Source organism: Chelonoidis abingdonii, chromosome 22 (genome assembly GCF_003597395.2).
Source record: "Chelonoidis abingdonii isolate Lonesome George chromosome 22, CheloAbing_2.0, whole genome shotgun sequence".
Lineage (NCBI taxonomy): Eukaryota > Metazoa > Chordata > Testudines > Testudinidae > Chelonoidis > Chelonoidis abingdonii.
The window spans coordinates 28,519,819-28,537,952 of record NC_133790.1 but is presented as its reverse complement, the minus strand read 5'-3'; positions in this window follow the sequence as shown (position 1 = coordinate 28,537,952).

The following is an 18,134-nucleotide window of genomic DNA, read 5'->3' as shown; positions in this document are numbered from 1 at the left end:
AACTGAGCTAGGAAGAAAGGCCTGAGCTGGCAATGGTGGTAGCTGCTGGCCAAGATACATGGCTGGTGGGCTGGGTTTACATACAGGGGGATACCAATAACAGGAAAAGCAGGGACCCTCCCCATCTTCAGATGATCCAGTCAAGGTGGACTCTCTGCCCCAAATCAGCCATCAAGTGGCTGGGCTTCCTCCCTCACTTCTTCCCTGCTCCACCTTTGGGCAGACCCAGCTGCTCTGCTCCTGGCCCGCCCCTTGCCCCACTTCCTCCAGGCAAGGGGCCACCAGCTCCTCTCCTCGCCTTAGCCACTCGATTGCCTTTTTAATTTCTAACTGCTTGCTTTCGCTTCGACGTGAACCAGGATGGGCCTTTAGCAAAGTGCCTTAAGTGTGGAATCGTTTCCCCTCAGAAAGAACTGCCATTGTCCATCACATCTTTCTGTATACATCTCCCCTCTCACCCCAAGGAATTTTGGCCATAATTTTCCTCATCTTTGGCCCTTTTGAGCTCTACATCTACAAGCCTGGTGGGACGGCCCTGTTTGCCGTGTAGGGTATGTGGTGGGTGGACGGAAGGGCGTGTCATGAGGTCCCAATCCTGCTTCCTAGGCAACAGCCAACTTCCAGTCCTGGGCAGTTCATTATACTAGCTGAGGACCAGGAAGTCCAGCACCTGCAGCGAGGGCAGAGTTGCAGCCTGGTTCGACTTTAACCTGGAGCCGGTCCACCTTTCACAGGCGAACCAAGCCCTGATCTCAGCTGGAAGTAGGTGGGAAGAAACGCATCTGGCCTGCAGCGGGAGATGGTACAGGCATCTCGGTCTCTAGTCCCTCTGACAGGGCCCTCCTTGGGGGCGAGCAGGGAGGTTTCTGCCAGCCATTTCTGGAGACACCTTTCTATGTACAGATAAATGGACCGGAAGCCTGGATGTGGGATCAGCACTCCAGCAGGCAGGCAGTGGTGTTGTGGGAATGTATGTGTCTCATGACTGTGTCTGTAGAGCAGGCATTGGCTTTTCCCCGTGAACAGCCATTCAGATTTCCTGAACTATAACCTGTTACAGATCTCTGTTCCCATATGTCGCTGGCGTCCCCAGGAGAATGGTGACAGCCAGCCAAAATCACACTTGGACAGAACATCTAGGGCCCAGCTGACGTTGCTGTCAAAGCAGCAGCAGATGCACACGCTGCCAGAAAAGGTGGGGGAGAAGGGCTCCCTCCCTTAGACACAGCACCTGGCCCCTGGGCCTATGCCCCCTTCTGGGCCACCACATGGACCAAAAATACCCCCCAACTCTCCATCGCCAACCTCAAGCCCAGAATATGGCCCATCCCCTGGCCACAGCTATTCCCAGCTTCCATGGGAGAGAGAAATGCTGGGTGGGCTCCCCCACTGACAATCACTCTCTGGACCAGTGGCCATTCTGGCTCTGGGATAACAGTTTTCTCCTCTTGCGGCTCATGTCCCATAGCCCAGGTAGTGCCAGGCTATACTCTGGGGGGAAGCAACACACTTCCAAGCTTAGCGGGAGGTTGTCACAATTGTACTTTGTAGAATTATTTTTACTTGTTTCCTTTAAAACAACAGCCCTGGGGAATGACATACACCCAAACAGCCGAATTAAGGTTGCAAAGTCAAGCAGTCAAAAGTATGAGACTAAAGAACTGCGCTTGCCTGGCCTAGCAAAAGGTAGGCTAAGGGGGGATCTGATTGCTCTCTATACATACATCACAGGAGGGAGAAGAGCTATTGAAGCTAAAGGACAATTTTGGCACTGGAATGAATGGGGAAACTGGCTATGAACAAATGTATGCTGAAATTGGAAGTTTCTATCCATGAGGTTCTGGATCAGCCTCCCAGTGGGAGTCAGCGAGGCAACAATATAATTAGATTTAAGAGAGATCTTCGTGGATTGTATAGCAGAAGCTGTCTGTGAGGGCAGGTGTCAGCAGTCTATGTCTGTAAGGACTGGGAATGAGAAACCAGGTCTACAGGCCTAGTGGGGCTGAGAGTCCATGCAGAGGTTGACCAGGAGCGCTGTGCAGGGTAGGTGCCGCAGGAAGCGCTGCCCATACTTACGTGATCACAGTCCAGTTTTTACACGACCTTGTGCACAGGATGGACGTGCAGTACAACAATCCAGGTGGTGGGAGCTGACTATAGATGTGGTGGATTTTGCTCAGCAGTTGACTACACGTCCTATCCGCTCCTTCCCTTAGTCGATAGGGAAGACCTCCTGGCCCAGGCAGTGATGGGCTGTGTTTGGGAACAGTGTTTTACCATGGGCTAGGAGCGCAGGAAGCTGGAGGCAGAAAAATTTCCCCAGGGGCCACCTTGCAGAAATGTGTGTGGAACAGGCGTGTCTGCTAGCCATTACAGCTGGGTGCAGGTGCATGGGAACATGTGGGGAGCAGCAGGGGCCAAGTAGAGACACTAACCAAGCCTGGGCTAGAAACTGCAAGCTCCTGTTTGTTGGAATAGAGACTGGGCTGGAGAGGCCACCCCAGACCTGGCCCCCAAGCCCTGACTGCTGATGGCCCAACAGAACCGCTACTGGCTCAACTTGAACTGTAACTGCTTAGCCTCTGCACTAGGGGATCTGCAACCTTCCTGCCAGCCTAGGAAAATCGCCTTTCCCGAGCTGCCTGTCTGCAGCAGTTACTGCCGACCACCTTAGACTGTGTGCCTACATGGATTAGCTGCAGAAGCACCTGCTGCGCTGGCCTCTGAGGCATGGTACTCCTGGCGATGGCACATGCACCCTAGGGAGTCAGTGCACTCCAGTGCTGTGGCGCCCCGGTATTTACTCACATTCCCTAACTTTGAATATGACTTTGCAACCTACGAGCAACCTTTAAAGTTTTTGTATGTAATATGCATGCACATACCATGGCGGCACATGTGGGCACCCTACCTGGCCCCAAGATCCTATCCAGGCAGAAGGGCACTTGCAATAACGTAGCCAGTCCCTTGCAAAACTGACTCACTTCTTGTTCTTCCTAGGACAGCAGCCCAGACAATCTGTTGACTGTGATCAATGTCTGTGGCACTGTTAAGTTCTAAGGTTGTCAGTTTGCGTTGGTGGTATTCCTGGAGGTTTTGTACATGAATAATCTTTAATTAAAAAATTCATCTTTAATTTCTGGAGACTTCAGGACAATCCTGGAGAGTTGGCAGCTCTGTTAACCCACCGTCACGACTGGCCGAAGGGAGATGTACGGTCCTAGTCACATTTGATGTACATTTGCGCAACACACACAGTATATACACCCAGATACTCATTGTACAGCGGATGAGCACGTTGCTCCAAGCGGTGCTTCCTTGACCAGAACTGCTGCTAGGGCGCTCTGGAACGAGGGCCCCAGTTGACCAGACTTGTGTTGGCTCTGGCTGCTTGGTGAACAGCTGGCTATGTGCAAATAGGGGGCCTGCAGCAGGAGAGAGGAGTGAATGGTCTGGCCTGGAGAGGGGAGGAAGGGATAAAGCTGGATGCATTGGGGGAAGACAGGAGGGGTGGATTGATTGGATTGAACCCTATATTCACCAGAGATGCAACAGGAGCAGAAGCAGGTCCATAATGGAGAGGGAGGCAGGCAGGCAAACAAGCTAACACCATGTTAAGAACCTTTTAGGAAAGGATAGAGAAGGAAGACAGAAAATATCATAATGATGCTGCATAAATCCTGCTACGCCCATACCTTGAATGGTACCTGCGGTCCACTTGCCCTATCTCAAAAAAGATATGTTAGAAATGGAAAAGGCACAAAAAACTGGGATACGGAACAGCTTTCCATCTGAGGAGAGATTTAAAAGACGACAATTAGCTTGAAAAGAGACAACTAAGTGAGAAATATTGATTGAAGCTATAAATCATGAGTGGTGTGGAGACAGTGGACTAGGAAGTGTTATTTACCCTTTCACATAACACAAGAACCAGGGGTCACCCAAGGACTTTAAAGGCAGCAGGTTTAAAACAAGCATAGGGAAGTATTTCTACACACAATGTATAGTCAACTGTGGAACTAGTTGCCAGGGGATGTTGTGGAGATCAAAAGTATAACAGGGTTCAAAAATAGAGAAGTTCCTGGAGGATAGGTCCATCAATGACTAAGAGCCAAGGTGGTCAGCGAAGCAACCCCATGCTCTGGGCGTCCCTGAACCTCTGACTGGGACTGGACAACAGGAGTTGGATCACTGGATAAATTGCCCTGTTCTATTCATTCCTTCTGAGGCATCTAGCACAGGCCACCATCAGAAGACAGGACACTGGGCTAGATGGACCATTGGTCTGACCCAATCTAGCTGTTATGACGTTAGAGAGCACAATCTAGGGCAAGAAACTAGAGAAAGAAGGAGCCGGTGCAGAACGACACACTCTGACAGTGAAGGGAAAGAGAGAACAGCTCTGGGTTGAGGTGAGATGACAGGAAAGGGGAGAGGGGACAGCCACAGAGACACCACAAAAGTGGGGAGAAATGGCCGAGTGCTGGAATGGCACCACCACCTCGGCAGGGAACAGACTGCAGCTTGCACAGCCCTGGCATATCCTCACACAGGCACCTCACCCCTCAAAATCGCCCCACCTTGCACTCCCCCACATGCCTTACACAATCTTCACACACGCCCCTCGCACCTCCTCCACAAACACCACCAACTTTCACATACCCCACAAATGCATCCCTCTCTGTCTTCAGTTTGTGGTTACTGCCGTCCTTTAGTTCCGGGCAGTCTTCTAACGTGGAATCAAGCAAGAGGTTCCTCAGCAAAGAACATGTCCCATCCTGGGCTGCTGTTTCTAAATCACCTGTTCAAACTCCCTTTCTTGTTCACTTAACAGTCCATGGGGCTTGGCTTCTCACTCCATGTGTCCAGCTGCATGCTGGGCATCTCACTGATGTAATCCATGTCCCCTTCATTCACGTTTAATGGACCTCACGCCCGACTCCTATTGTCTTTCTAATTCCTTTGCTGTGATGGTTCCCTCTCAAGTGCCTCCTCCCATGTCACCGTGTCTGCCATGAGTCCAGGCCCCCCAGCATTGCATTGTGAGCTACTCCCAAGTCTCACCCTCATCTTCAATAGTTACCTGAAAGTGCCTACAGATGTTGAGCCAGGCAAAGGGACTGAGGCAAGCCAAACTTCCCTGAGTCTCTTTCGAAAAGGAACAAAAGACCCGGGATGTTCCATACAGGGAGCTACACCACAAGAACATTATTAACATTGCAAAGTCAAGCTCTCAGAAGCCAGGAAGTGTGAGAACTAAGTTTGCCCTGCAACTTTAAGTCTGTCCCTTGTGCATAAGCATTTGGGTATTGCCTTTGTCTGGGGATTGCTGCAGTAGAGGACACACACAACTTGTACAATATTAGCTAATGGTGTCGTACATGTCAGGGCTTTAGATTGCTGGGCATTTCCAAATCTGCCCACCTCTCTCTCCAGATCATCATCTCAGGTGAAACCTAGGAAAGGGTTTCCTTGCTTTATTGCCAGGGTTAGTTGCTGAAGAATGAGACAAGCAGCAAAGTCTGGGGTACAGTCTGCTGTGGGTTAAGGTGGTACATTAGGGGTTGACTCCCAAACTTTGTGGCTGCAGAACCACCAGAGCCAGGGAGTATTCCTGAGTGGAAACCTCAATCCCTTCTTCATCCAGGGTCCCGATTCCTGGAAAGCAGGGTCCTCACTGCAGTTCTTTGCCTCTTCCAACAACGTTGGGCTTAGGTTTCTACCTCCCTCAGGCTGGCCTCACCCTCTGATTGTACAGGAGAGGAGGATGATTCTTCTGGTGGAATGAAGCTGAGCTGTAAGTAGGATGAATTACGTTACTTCACATTGCTAGAGCCCCTCTAATCACACTCTCCTTTTTCATTTTGGAGGCAATCTAATTTTGTTCAGACCTCTCCTCCCCTGACGAGAACACATTGCACTAATCAAGAAGCCAATTGGACCCCAAGTGGCCATCAGAGACCTTCTAATAACCAGCACCCTACACTCCAGCCTGCTAATTCCTCAGTGACTGATCATGGGTAATTCCATCTCCATGCCTTTCACTTCCCATCACGCTCCCTATTCTATCACCCTTCCAGTGACTGGTGAGCTTCCGAAGATGCTGGGCTGAACTGAACAGACCTATGTCACTAACAGAATCCAGCCAGAGTCTGACATCCAAGTCAGCCCAATCTCTGATTGGACTTAAACACCCATTCTTAGGTTCAGTGAAGCTCACAAGGTTAGGAACAGATGAGCTCCCAAATTGTTCCGATGCTGTTACAAACACATCCAGCCCATTGATGGCCTTCTGTCTCCCCCCCATGAGTGAGACAGATGCACCTGGTGGGAACTGTGATGTTGCACTCTATGTGTTCATGGAAGTAGGCTTATGAGTGTGAATATAATGTAACTGGAATATGCTTTATGCAAAAAGTCTCTTGTAAGGTATCATTACAAAGCTTATAATCTACTGTGTTCATCCTGTTTGTATGTATGTATCATTCTTGTATCTGAAACTAGGAATATGTAGCATAACTCTGAAGTCCTGTTGCAATTATCCAAAGTGTGGGCCATTAATGGTAGTTTAGAATCTTGATGGCTCCCATTGACTAGGACAATCAGTTGTAAATGGCTCTGTTTAATAAGCCTTCCTGTATATCTGTGAGCCAGCAAGTGGGTAATGAAATCTTACAGTGACATGTGGTCATGTCACCTGAACCGGAATCCATCTTAAACCTGGTGCTTTTCCATTTAGAAGGAGGAGTGGGAACCCAAAGAGAGACAAAGGATTCCCGCCTAGTGCCAAAGATATAAAGAGGGTGGAACAGAACAAAGGTTGCTGGTCATGAGAAATTCCCTAGTTACCACCTGAGATGGAACTAACAAGGATTGTACCTGGGAAAGGGTTGGGCCCAGACTAGGAAGAAGTCTAGTCTGTGATGGAAGCTTATTGGAACATCTCTGAGGGTGAGATTTACCTGCATTCAATTTCTTAATGTAATAGGCTTAGACTTGCGTGTTTTGTTTTATTTTGCTTGGTAACTTACTTTGTTCTGTCTGTTATTACTTGGAACCACTTTGTATACTTAATAAAATCACTTTTGTTTATTAATTGACCCAGAGTAAGTGATTAATACCTGGGGTAGCAAACAGCTGTGCGTCTCTCTCTATCAGTGTTATAGAGGGCGGACAATTGATGAGTTTACCCTGTATAAGCTTTATACAGAGAAAACGGATTTATTTGGGGTTTGGATCTCACTGGGAGCTGGGTGTCTGGGTGCTGGAGACAGGAGAACATGCTGAGCTGTTTTCAGTTAAGCCTGCAGCTTTGAGAGTGTGGTTCGGACCCTGGGTCTGTGTTGCAGCTGACTTGCATGTCTGGCTCAACAAGACAGGGTTCTGAAGTCCCAAACTGGCGGAGAAAACAGGCTTAGAGGTAATCTCAGCATATCAGGTGACAGTCCCAAGGGAGTCTCTCTGATCGAACCCGTCACAGGAATCGCTGGGTGAATTTAAAACCCTCCCTATGAATTATGTTCATGTGGTATTTGCTAGGGATGCGGGGTAGCCCAATTCATTGTACAAAGGGGGTGGGGAGACTTTGAGTGGCAGGAACGCATGGCGTATATGCACAGCCTTGGCATAGAAAGGTTCTTCATCAATGTGTCTCATTGAGCATGTGTGTGTCACAAACACAAAGCAGCAGGTGGGAGGATGGACATCATGCTTTTCTCCCAGCATGAAGTGCACATGCCTGCCATCCTGCATGCATTCCACCTCTTGTATGCACTTATCATATCCTGGATACTTAAGAAGCAGCCGCTTGCAAGTCGGGTGCTTGAAAATGCAAGCTTAGAGATGAACTTTGGCGTTGAGATGTGGAAGCAAATCTGGAGTAATATATTTCCAAGATACTATAACTCTCAGATAATCCATGCTCAAATTCTGAAGTCAAACCAAGATACAACTGTTAAGTAATCAGTTTGACCCTCTACTCTGCTCAGCAAGATAAGACAGCTTTCTACAGCAGTGCTGGCCTACTGCAGAGTGCTGATTAGACACAGATAGGAGATTAATTGCTGATTTCCAAAGGCCGGGGATCCCCGTATGGCCAAGAAGCATCACTGGTCCTACATCTTGGTCTGTGAATGGTTGCTGATGATGCGGTTCAGGTTTGCAGAGATAAATTACTAGGAAGTTTGCTTCAGCTTGTTGCTTGGACAGTTGCTGGTCACAAAGGTGTTATGAATCAGGCTGAAGCTTTAGTCCGGTAACACTAAGTCATTAGGTGTATTTACAGTGCTTTCTTCTCTCATAGAATCATAGAATATCAGGGTTGGAAGGGACCTCAGGAGGTGTCTAGTCCAACCCCCTGCTCAAAGCAGGACCAATTCCCAACTAAATCATCCCAGCCAGGGCTTTGTCAAGCCTGACCTTAAAAACCTCTCAGGAAGGACATCCCACCACCTCCCTAGGGAACCCATTCCAGTGCTTCACCACCCTCCTAGTCAAAAAGTTTTTTCCTAATATCCAACCTAAACCTCTCCCACGGCAACTGAGACCATTGCACCTTGTTCTTCATCTGCCACCACTGAGAACAGCCTAGCTCCATCCTCTATGGAACCCCTTTCAGGTAGTTGAAAGCAACATCAAATCCCCCTCTTCTTCTCTTCTGCGACTAAACAATCCCAGTTCCCTCAGCCTCTCCTCCATAAGTCATATGCCCAGCCCCCTAATCATTTTGTTGCCCTCTGCTGGACTCTTCCATTTTCCACATCCTTCTGTAGTGTGGGCCCCAAAACTGGACACAGTACTCCAGAATGACCACTCACCAATGTCAATAGAGGGAATGATCAATCCCTCGATCTTGGCAATGCCCCTACTTAATACAGCCCAAATGCCGTTAGCCTTCTTGCAAGAAGGCACACTGTCAACTCATATCCAGCTTCTCGTCCACTGTACCCCTAGGTCCTTTTCTGCAGAACTGCTTCCTAGCCATTCGGTCCCTAGTCTGTAACAGTGCATGGCTTCTTCCATCCTAAGTGCAGGACTCTGCACTGTCCTTGTTGTACTTCATCAAGTTTCTTTTGGCCCAGTCCTCTAATTTGTTTAGGTCCCTCTGTTCCTATCCTTACCCTCCAGTGTATCTACCACTCCTCCAATTTAGTGTCATCTGCAATTGCTGAGAGTGCAGTCCACCGCCATCCTCCAGATCATTAATGAAGATATTGAACAAACCAGCCCTAGAACCGACCCTAGGCACTCCACTTGAAACGGCTGCCAACTAGGCATCGAGCCGTTGATCACTACCCTTGAGCCCTGACGATCTAACTAGCTTTATCCACCTTATAGTCCATTCATCCAGCCCATACTTCTTTAACTTGCTGGCAAGAATACTGTGGGAGACCGTATCAAAAAGCTTTGCTAAAGTCAAGGAATAACACATCCACTGCTTTCCCCTCATCCACAGAACCAGTATCTCCTTCATAGAAGGCAATTAGGGTAGTCAGCATGACTTGCCCTTGGTGAATCCATGCTGTCTGTTCCTGATCACTTTCCTCTCCTCTAAGTGCTTCAGAATTGATTCTTTGAGGATCTGCTCCGTGATTTTTCATCTACCAATGGTGGTGTTTCTAGTGGGGTCACACAGGGATCAGTGCTGGGCCTAGTGCCATTCAATAGCTGTGTCAATGATCTGGAAGGAAATACAAAATCATTGCAGGTAAAATTTGCAGATGACACTAAGATTAGTGGGGTGGTAAAAAACAAAGAAGACAGATCACCAATAAGGAGCCATCTGCATCCCTTGGTGAGCGAGGTGCAGTCAGATACATACAGCCACCTGTATGGCTTCATAAACCCAACTGCAAGGCCATACATCCAGGAATCAAGAGTGTAGGTCACCCTGACAGGATGAAAGACTATATCCTGGAAAGCAGCGACTCTAAAAACTCATTTAGGGATCATGGTGGAAACCAACCAAGCATGAGCTCCCAGTGCAGTGCTGTGGCTAAAAGCCTTAACAAAGAGGACAGCCATTTTACATTTCTTTCCAACCAGCAGGGTGGAATTGGTTGTGAATCTGAGGGTGGAAGGCAACATGGGTAAAAGTGATTCTGAAATGATAAGTTTCATGATTCTGAAGAAAGGAAGGCATGAGACCAGCAGAATAAGGACAATGGATTTAAAAATGCCGACTGGAACACACTCAGATAATGGGTAGGTAGGGTGCCTGGGAAGAAAATCTAAGGGATAAAGGAGTTCAGGAGAACTGGCAGTTTTTCAAGGAGACAGCAAAATGTCCTGATTCAGAGGAATAAGAAGAATAGTAAGAGGCCAATATGGCTGCATCAGGAGGTCTTTAATGACTTTCAGATCAAACAGGAAGCCTACAAAGAGTGGAAACATTAGTTTGCTGGATCTGCCAGTTCCCTGCAGTATCTTACTGAATTAAATTTAAGTAGCTTTAGAGTCTGTCTTATAATCAATGTAAAATGTGTGTCTTACTGTGGGACTGTGTCATGGCCCACAGACCTCAAGCCCAGGCCCACAAGAGCAGCCACCTTTATCCCTCCACCTGGCAGCCTGCTGACAGTCCCAGCCCCAGTTTGAGGCTTCGCCCTGACGTCCTACTGGTGGAGTCCTAGAGCAGCTGACTGGCCCGCTGGCCGTACCTAAGACAGCTGCAGCGGCACAGGAGCCAGCGAACAGGACTGCTAACAGGGGAGTTTCAGTGGGAGTTTCCAGGGGGAGGTTCCAGAGGAGACTAAAGCGGAGAAACCAACAAGCCAGAAGAGGGAAGGGGCACGGGTCTGCCAGCAGCCCAGGCCTTGTTGGTGTCCCTGGTGCAGGTGTGAGGCGTTGAACTGCCAGGCACAGAGTTTAAAGGCATTGATGGGACAGAGGTAGAGGCCAGAGGACCACACTGAGGATTGACCGGATGCAGTAGCTGTGGCATGTATATGGTCTGGAGGGGCACTGAAAGGAGTTATGTATCGTGCATGAAGTGCCGCCTGATAGAACTGCTGGAAGAAAAAGAAGATAAGAGGGACTGGAGATGCAGGTCGAAACTCGCTGAGTTTAGAAGGGGGTGTTGAGCAGATATGGAAGACAGACATGATGAGGCACAGGGGATAAGCTCAGACGAAGCAATGGAAGCAGGACAAAGAATTCTGAGGAGGGCTGCTGGGTGAGGAGTGGAAAAGGTGGAAGCATGGACTAGGAGAACCAGCAGAGAAAAGACGGGGGGCCAGCGACGAGAAACTAGAACTCGCAGAACAGGTTTGCTGGGTTGGGAAAATGGAAGATGGAGCACACAGGTGCTCGCTGAGGAGAGAGGCAGGAAAAAGGAGCCGAGGCGGCCTAGTCCTGCAGATAAGGAGGAGGGGACAGGCAAGGAGGCACACCCAGTATGACTTGCGAGAGGGCGGAGAACAAATTCAAGGGGGCTTGCGGGCAGCTGGTGTGGGGGATAGACGGAGAATCACACTTTGCCAGGAAAAGACAGTCTACGGATTGGAGACTCTTTTACGAGAAGAATAAAGGCCTGTAACTAGACCTGATCGGGGCGGAACAGGAAGGGTGGTGTCGGGTGCCGGGGCTAGGAACAGGATGTGGACTGAGGCTGAAAAGGATCCTAGCGCGTAGGGGAAAGGATCGTTGATTGTTCCTTCATGTGGGGAACGAGATGATACGGTAGTCACTCGCTGGACTGTATCAAGGAGGACTATGTCAGCCTGGGGAAGACGGCTCAAAGGAATCGAGGCTCAGGTGATCTTCCAGTTGGGATTCTGCCCGGTTCTAGAGCGGGCTCAGGCGACGACGGAGCGACAAAGATTATGATGATAACAGATGGCTCAGGCAGTGGTGCTATAAGGAGGGGCTTTGGGATGTACGCGGCATTGGGACGCATTACGGACAAGACGACTGTTCCTCGGGATGGACTTCATCTAGGCAAGGAGGGAAATAGACTTTAGGATGGAGGCTCGCCCAACTCATTAGAGCTTTTAAACTAGGAAGTTGGGGGAGATGGCTGGGAGATGTTCAGGAGATCTCCACGCCGGAAATTTAACCTGGAGAGGGAAGTAACGAAGTGAGAGGGGATACCCTTTCGTGGACCGAACCAATTGACCCCAGGAGGAAAATCGGAGGTTGAAACGGAGCTTAACGCGGTGATGCTGGTGGTAGGAAGGTCTGTGACGACGGGAAAGAATGTCACTGACGACAAACGTCAAAAATTAAAATGTCTGTACACTAATGCGAGGAGCCTAGGAAACAAGAATGGGGAACTAAGCTACTGGTGCAGGAAGTGAACCGGATATTATAGGGATAACAGGAAACTGGTGGAATAGTACTCATGCTGGAGTACGGGTATTGAGGGTAGTTGCGGGTTAGAAAGATAGGAAAAGGCAAAGGTGGCGGAGTGCTTGTACATAATGATTGGGGTTGAACTGTAATGAAATAAGAGGATGGATAGATAAGACGGAGTCTGTCTGGTAAAATCACGCTGAGGTAAAAAAAGCTACTAGAGTTCCCCTGAGATAGTGCTTGGGGTGTGCTACGACCGCCGGGATCTGATTTGATATGGATAGAGACCTCTGTTTAATGTCTTTAATGAAGTAAACACTTAAGGTGGAAATGTGTGATTATGGAGGACTTCAATTCCTGGATATAGACTGGCGAGACGAGTCTTGCAGAATAATAGGGGTCAGATTTTCTGGTGTGATAGCGGTATGATTTCTATCAAAGTAGTTATGAGACCTTACGAGAGGGGGAATGCCATTTTAGATTTGGTTTTGGTGAGCAGTGAGGACTTGTCGAAAAAATGGTGGTAGGGACACCTTGTTCGAGTGATCATGAGTGATTCAATTCCAAATTGATGAAGGATAAACAAACAATCTCTCTCGGGGTTGTTATAAATGTGTATGGGTAGGGTTTTGTGGCCTGCCTTGTGCAGGAGGTCAGACTAGATGATCATATTGGTCCCTTCTGACCTATGAGTCTATGAGTCTATGAGTCTATGAGCAGCACAGACAGGAAGCTCTCCTAACAACTGAGATCCACCCTGCTCTGGACTGTGTCCCTTCTGCTTCCCAATCCCACAGGTTGACTTCCCAGTGTTCTGACCTGGCTTGGCTCCTGACCTCTGATCTCCAGTTTGTTTCCGACTTCTGATCTACTGGTATCCTGATTCAGCTGACTCTCAACTCCTGGCTGTGGACTCTGGCTCTGACCACTAGGTCTGACTCCCCACAACCTTGAAAACTCGTTTGGACCATGGTAACCCTATGGCCTGGTGTGAGAAGGATGCACTTACCTGGATCACCAACTCAGCCAGAAGCTTTTGCTTTTCCCAACTCAGGCCACCGCCTCCAGGCAGATAAGCAAGCTCTGCAGGCCCAAGTCATGCAGCTGATCAGGGAAAACTAGCAGTTGCAGGTGAGAAGTGAGGTGGCTCAGTGCTGAGAACACCATGTTGAAAGCACTGCCTGCAGTGCCTTGCCCTGAACAGAGGCTTGCGATACCCTGGCCCAAAAGGTTTGATGGGAACATTTGGTGGTTCCTGGGCTTCATGAACCAATGCCACCTTCTGTTCTCTATGTGCCCCAGAACCTATGCCTCTGACCAGTGCAAGGTGGCCTTGGTAATCAGCTGGCTGACAGGAAATGCATTAGATGAGCCTCTCTCCTGCTGGAAGACCAAGACGTAGCACTGTCAAACTGGAATGCCTTTCTCCAGTTGATCTCAACCATATTTGATGACTCACTCTGAGCTCCAATGGCTGAGGCTGTCCCAAGGAGGGCCCCCCTATGCGGCACGCTTCTGCCACCTCACGGTGAAAACTCAGTGGAATGAAGCGGTACAGCTGTACCAGGTCCAGTGGGGCTTACAGGAAGAGATTAAAGATGAACTGGCCCACACAGGGATACCTGCAGGCCTAAATAACCTTGTGAACCCTACTCTCCACATAGAAGAGCGGCTCTGAGAATGAAGAGAAGAGAAAAGAGTTTCCTTTCAGTCCGTACAGGGACCTCCCCTTCTGTATGCCCCCCTCACCCATGCAGGCCAATCTGACTCATCAGTGGCTCACCCCTGAAGAAAAAGAACAGCACCATCAGCACTACCTGTGCTTCTACTGCGGTGAACTTGGCCATATCATCTCGACTTCCCCAGTATGAATGCAGAGGACCTTGGGGAAAAAAGCTGGTTCAAACACAGTGTGGAGAATCGGCCTGCTCCTTGAGTGAAGAGAATTTCCCTGTATCCTAGTCTCCACTGAGGTGCACCCTGAGACCCATCTGGGGGCTTACAGTTTGCAGATGCCTATCTGCCTGTGCATCCTGGGAGACCCCCAACAGATCCACCTCCAACAATCCCTTCTTGATTTGGAAGCAATGGACAACATTATGGGTGCAGCTACAGCTCAGGCCCTACAGATTCCCCTGCAACACAAGGCCCCACCGGACACGACTGAAACTATTGATGGCTTCCCACTGTCTTCAGGCACTCGTCACTAAACTGGCTCTTCAGGGAGCTTACAATCTTGTTCATTTTTGAGAGGGGGGTTGAATGGAGGACGGCCTTTCAAACCTGCTATGGCCACTATGAATATTTACTCATGCTCTTCAGATTGACTAATGCCTCAGCAACAGTCCATCACTTCATTAACGATGTGCTACGAGACTACTAGCCCAGAATGTAGTGGTATACGTAAACAATATAGAGGATCTGGACCACCACACTGCTCAGGTCCACACAGTTCTGGAGAGACAACGACAACATGGTCTCTATACTCAACTCAAAAAGTGCATATTTGATCACACCTCAACTGAGTTCTTGGGTCTCATCTTGTTCTCAGAAAGAATAAAAAACGGGACCCATGCAAAGTCCAGGCTGTCTGATACTAGGCAGTCCCCCACTATATGTGCTATCTACAAATTTTTACCAGAGGTTCATCTCAAAGTTTGCAAAACCAGTTGAGCCACTCACTGCTCTACTCCAGAAGAATGCTCAATTCCACCAGTCGCCTGAGGCCCATGCATTCTAACAGCTAAAGCTTGCATTTACCACTGCTCCAGTATTGGGCACATCCAGATAGGATACAAGTTTTCATTGCGTAGGCCGATGCCTCTAGCATGGCGATTGGGACAGTCCTCTCCCAGAGGCAGACCCAAGCAAGTACTGCACCCCATCGCCTGCTACTTGATGAAGCTCACCTCTGCTGAGTGAAAACGTGAAATCTGGGACCGAAAGCTCTTGGCAGTCAAGACTGCTTTTGAAGAATGGTGATACTACTTGGAAGGGGTCCATCACCTGGTCAAGCATTTGGTGATCACAAATATCTGGAGTACCTGTATAGGGCCAAGGCCCTAAACCAACGACAGCTCCGGTGGACCCTATTCTTCTCCTGGTTCAGCTTTACCTTGATCTACTGCTCTGGACCTAGCAATGACAAGGGTGATGCTTTGTCCCAAAGGTATAGCTCTGACTCAAGAGGGCCCAGTCTGGAACCAGCCCACATTCTCAGGTCCTACAACTTCCTCAGTGCAACCCACTGCCAGCATCTGCTCATGAGCATCTACTCTGCCTGTTTCTGGAATTCAACCCAACGAGATGGCTATTATCAACCGAGAACAACAGAATACCTAGGAGAGGATCACATTTGAAAGGGATCATATCTGTGTTCTCCCCAGACCTGCGAGTGTTCATTTAGGTGGTGGGCCATATCTAGATTATCTTTACTCTCCACTCCATCTTCCATGCTTATTGGTCCCACTTCTTTACTTGTTTTCTTTTTATTTATATGGCTAAAGATCTTTTTACTAATGGTCTTAATTACCTTTGCAAGGTTCAACTCTGCTTGGCTTTTGGTAGTTCTCACTTTATCTCAACACTGTCTGACCTCCAAGAGGTAGCTTTCCTTGCTGATCCATACCTTCTTTCATTCCTTGTAGGCTTTCTATTTTTTTTTAATAACCTGTTTGAGATGATTGTTCATCTAGTTTGGTCTGCAACTCTTCCCTATGTTGTTCCCGCCTTTGCTTGGGATGTAGGATTCAGATAATTTCTTCATCTTTGACTTAAAGTAATTCCAAGCTTCCTCCACATTCAAATCTTGAGTTCTTCAGCCAATTCTTTTACTGATTTCCCCTTAACTTTTTTAAGGTTTGCCCTTTTGAAATCAAGAACCCTACTTGATGACTTATTTTTGTTTATCCTTCCATTTGAGACTGAATTAGCTCATGATTACTTGAATCAAGGTTGTCCTCTACAACCAGTTCTTCTATGAGGTCCTCACTATTCAATACCAAATCTAAAATGATGTCACCTCTTGTTACTTTGGTACGATCAGCTCTCTATTAGGCGGCACTTCATATGAACATAGCACCTTTCAGATACCCACTACAGAAAAATGTACATCCTTCAACTTGCACATCCAGTTATCTTCATTGTCTCTTCTATCCTTTGGGTCCCTAACACAGCTGCCTCTGTAGATGTCATATCCTTCCCACCTAAGTTCCTGTCCAGAAGGAAAATAGAAAAACATTACCGTGACACTGTGCCCCAACGCAACAGTCTGGCACCCCCATATTGACCACTGTCGTATCATTATGACATATTTTGTACAAAGTATGCCTTGTGAGGTATCATTTTAAAAGTCTTGATCTGTTGAATATTAATATCCTGTTGGATTGTATGTGCTGTCATTGTATGTGAAGTTATGATGTGTTGCCCAGTGTGTGTTACTGAAAGATGTAAAGTTGTAAACACCAACAACTAGCCTTTCAGGTACAATAGTGAAGAAGCTAGACAGTGTTAATGGGCCATCAGTGAAAACAGTGGGCCACGAGAAAAGCTTATGTTCACCTGCTGTACTGTCCTGGGGATGCTTCAGTCAGCCTGTGGATAATGGCTGCCATGACTCATCGAAGCATGCAAGGGCTTGTGACTAGACCACATGATACTGAACTCCATTTTGGTACCTGTATTTTTGTGCTGGGGTGGGAACATGGCTTGGAACAAAGGCGTTCCCTCCATATCGAAGAAGCTATAAAAGGGGAACGTGACACCATCACTTCCAACACAAGAGAACACCTGGAAACACCTGAGGGACAAAGACTGAACTGGAGGAAGTGCTGGTCCCAGGCAGGAAAGAAGGAAACCTGTCTGCGTGTGGAAGCTTGGTGGCCTGTTTTTACTGTCTCACAAGGTGAGTCACTGCTTGATTCAAATCCTATCTAGTGTACAAATCTTAGATTGCATTTTTGTTTATTTGCTAGGTAATCTACCTTGATATGTTTGCTATCACTTATAATCCATATTTCCGGAGTTAATAAATCTGTTCTATATTCTACCTGAAACAGGAAGGTTCAAGTGAAGTGCTGTGTGGGTGGGGGAATCTTAGCTCAGGAACAAGAGTTGGTGCTCATTCCCTTCCCATTGTCAAAGTGGTGGACTGGGTAATAACTCATATACTGGTAAGGCTTTTGACCATGGCAGGGCTGTATAGCTCCGGGGTCCTAGGCTGGGGAGCTCAGCGTATTTTGGCTGGAACCTCACTCTATTTCAGTTCTTGAGCGGCTTAAGAGAAGCATTCATGTAACTGCAGCCGGGTATGTCCCTGCCTGTGTGAATGCCGGTGGGAGTGCAGGACCAGGAGCGATCTGCAGCTTATCACAGCAGCACAGTGGGAGAGGGACTCCAGGCTGGTGAGGCAGAGGGCTTGGCAGTACCCCAGTTCCAGGTTGCCCCTGGGGGCGGAACCCATCACCACCACACCTCCCCTTACAAATTCTCCTGTTTTCATCTCGGCATTGTTAGGATATAGATATTCAGGCCTGTCTGCAAAGGCCTATACTTCAAGAATTTAGGTGTATTCTTATCAGTTGGCTAGTTATAGAGGTATAAAGAGAATTAAAATCACTGTCTGCCTGTATAGGGCCTTGTTTCACTGTGATAGTCTAAGGCCCTTGTGGTAATCTAGCCGTCCAGTCCCAGACCTGGACTTTAGGGTCCACCAGTCTGGTCCTGTCCCAAATCTGGACTTTTGCGTCCAAAGTTTGGGGGCTTACCTGAAACTCCCCCAAGCTCACTACCAGCTTGGATATTCTCGCTGCCACCAGATCAGGAATTAATCTATGGGGCCTGAT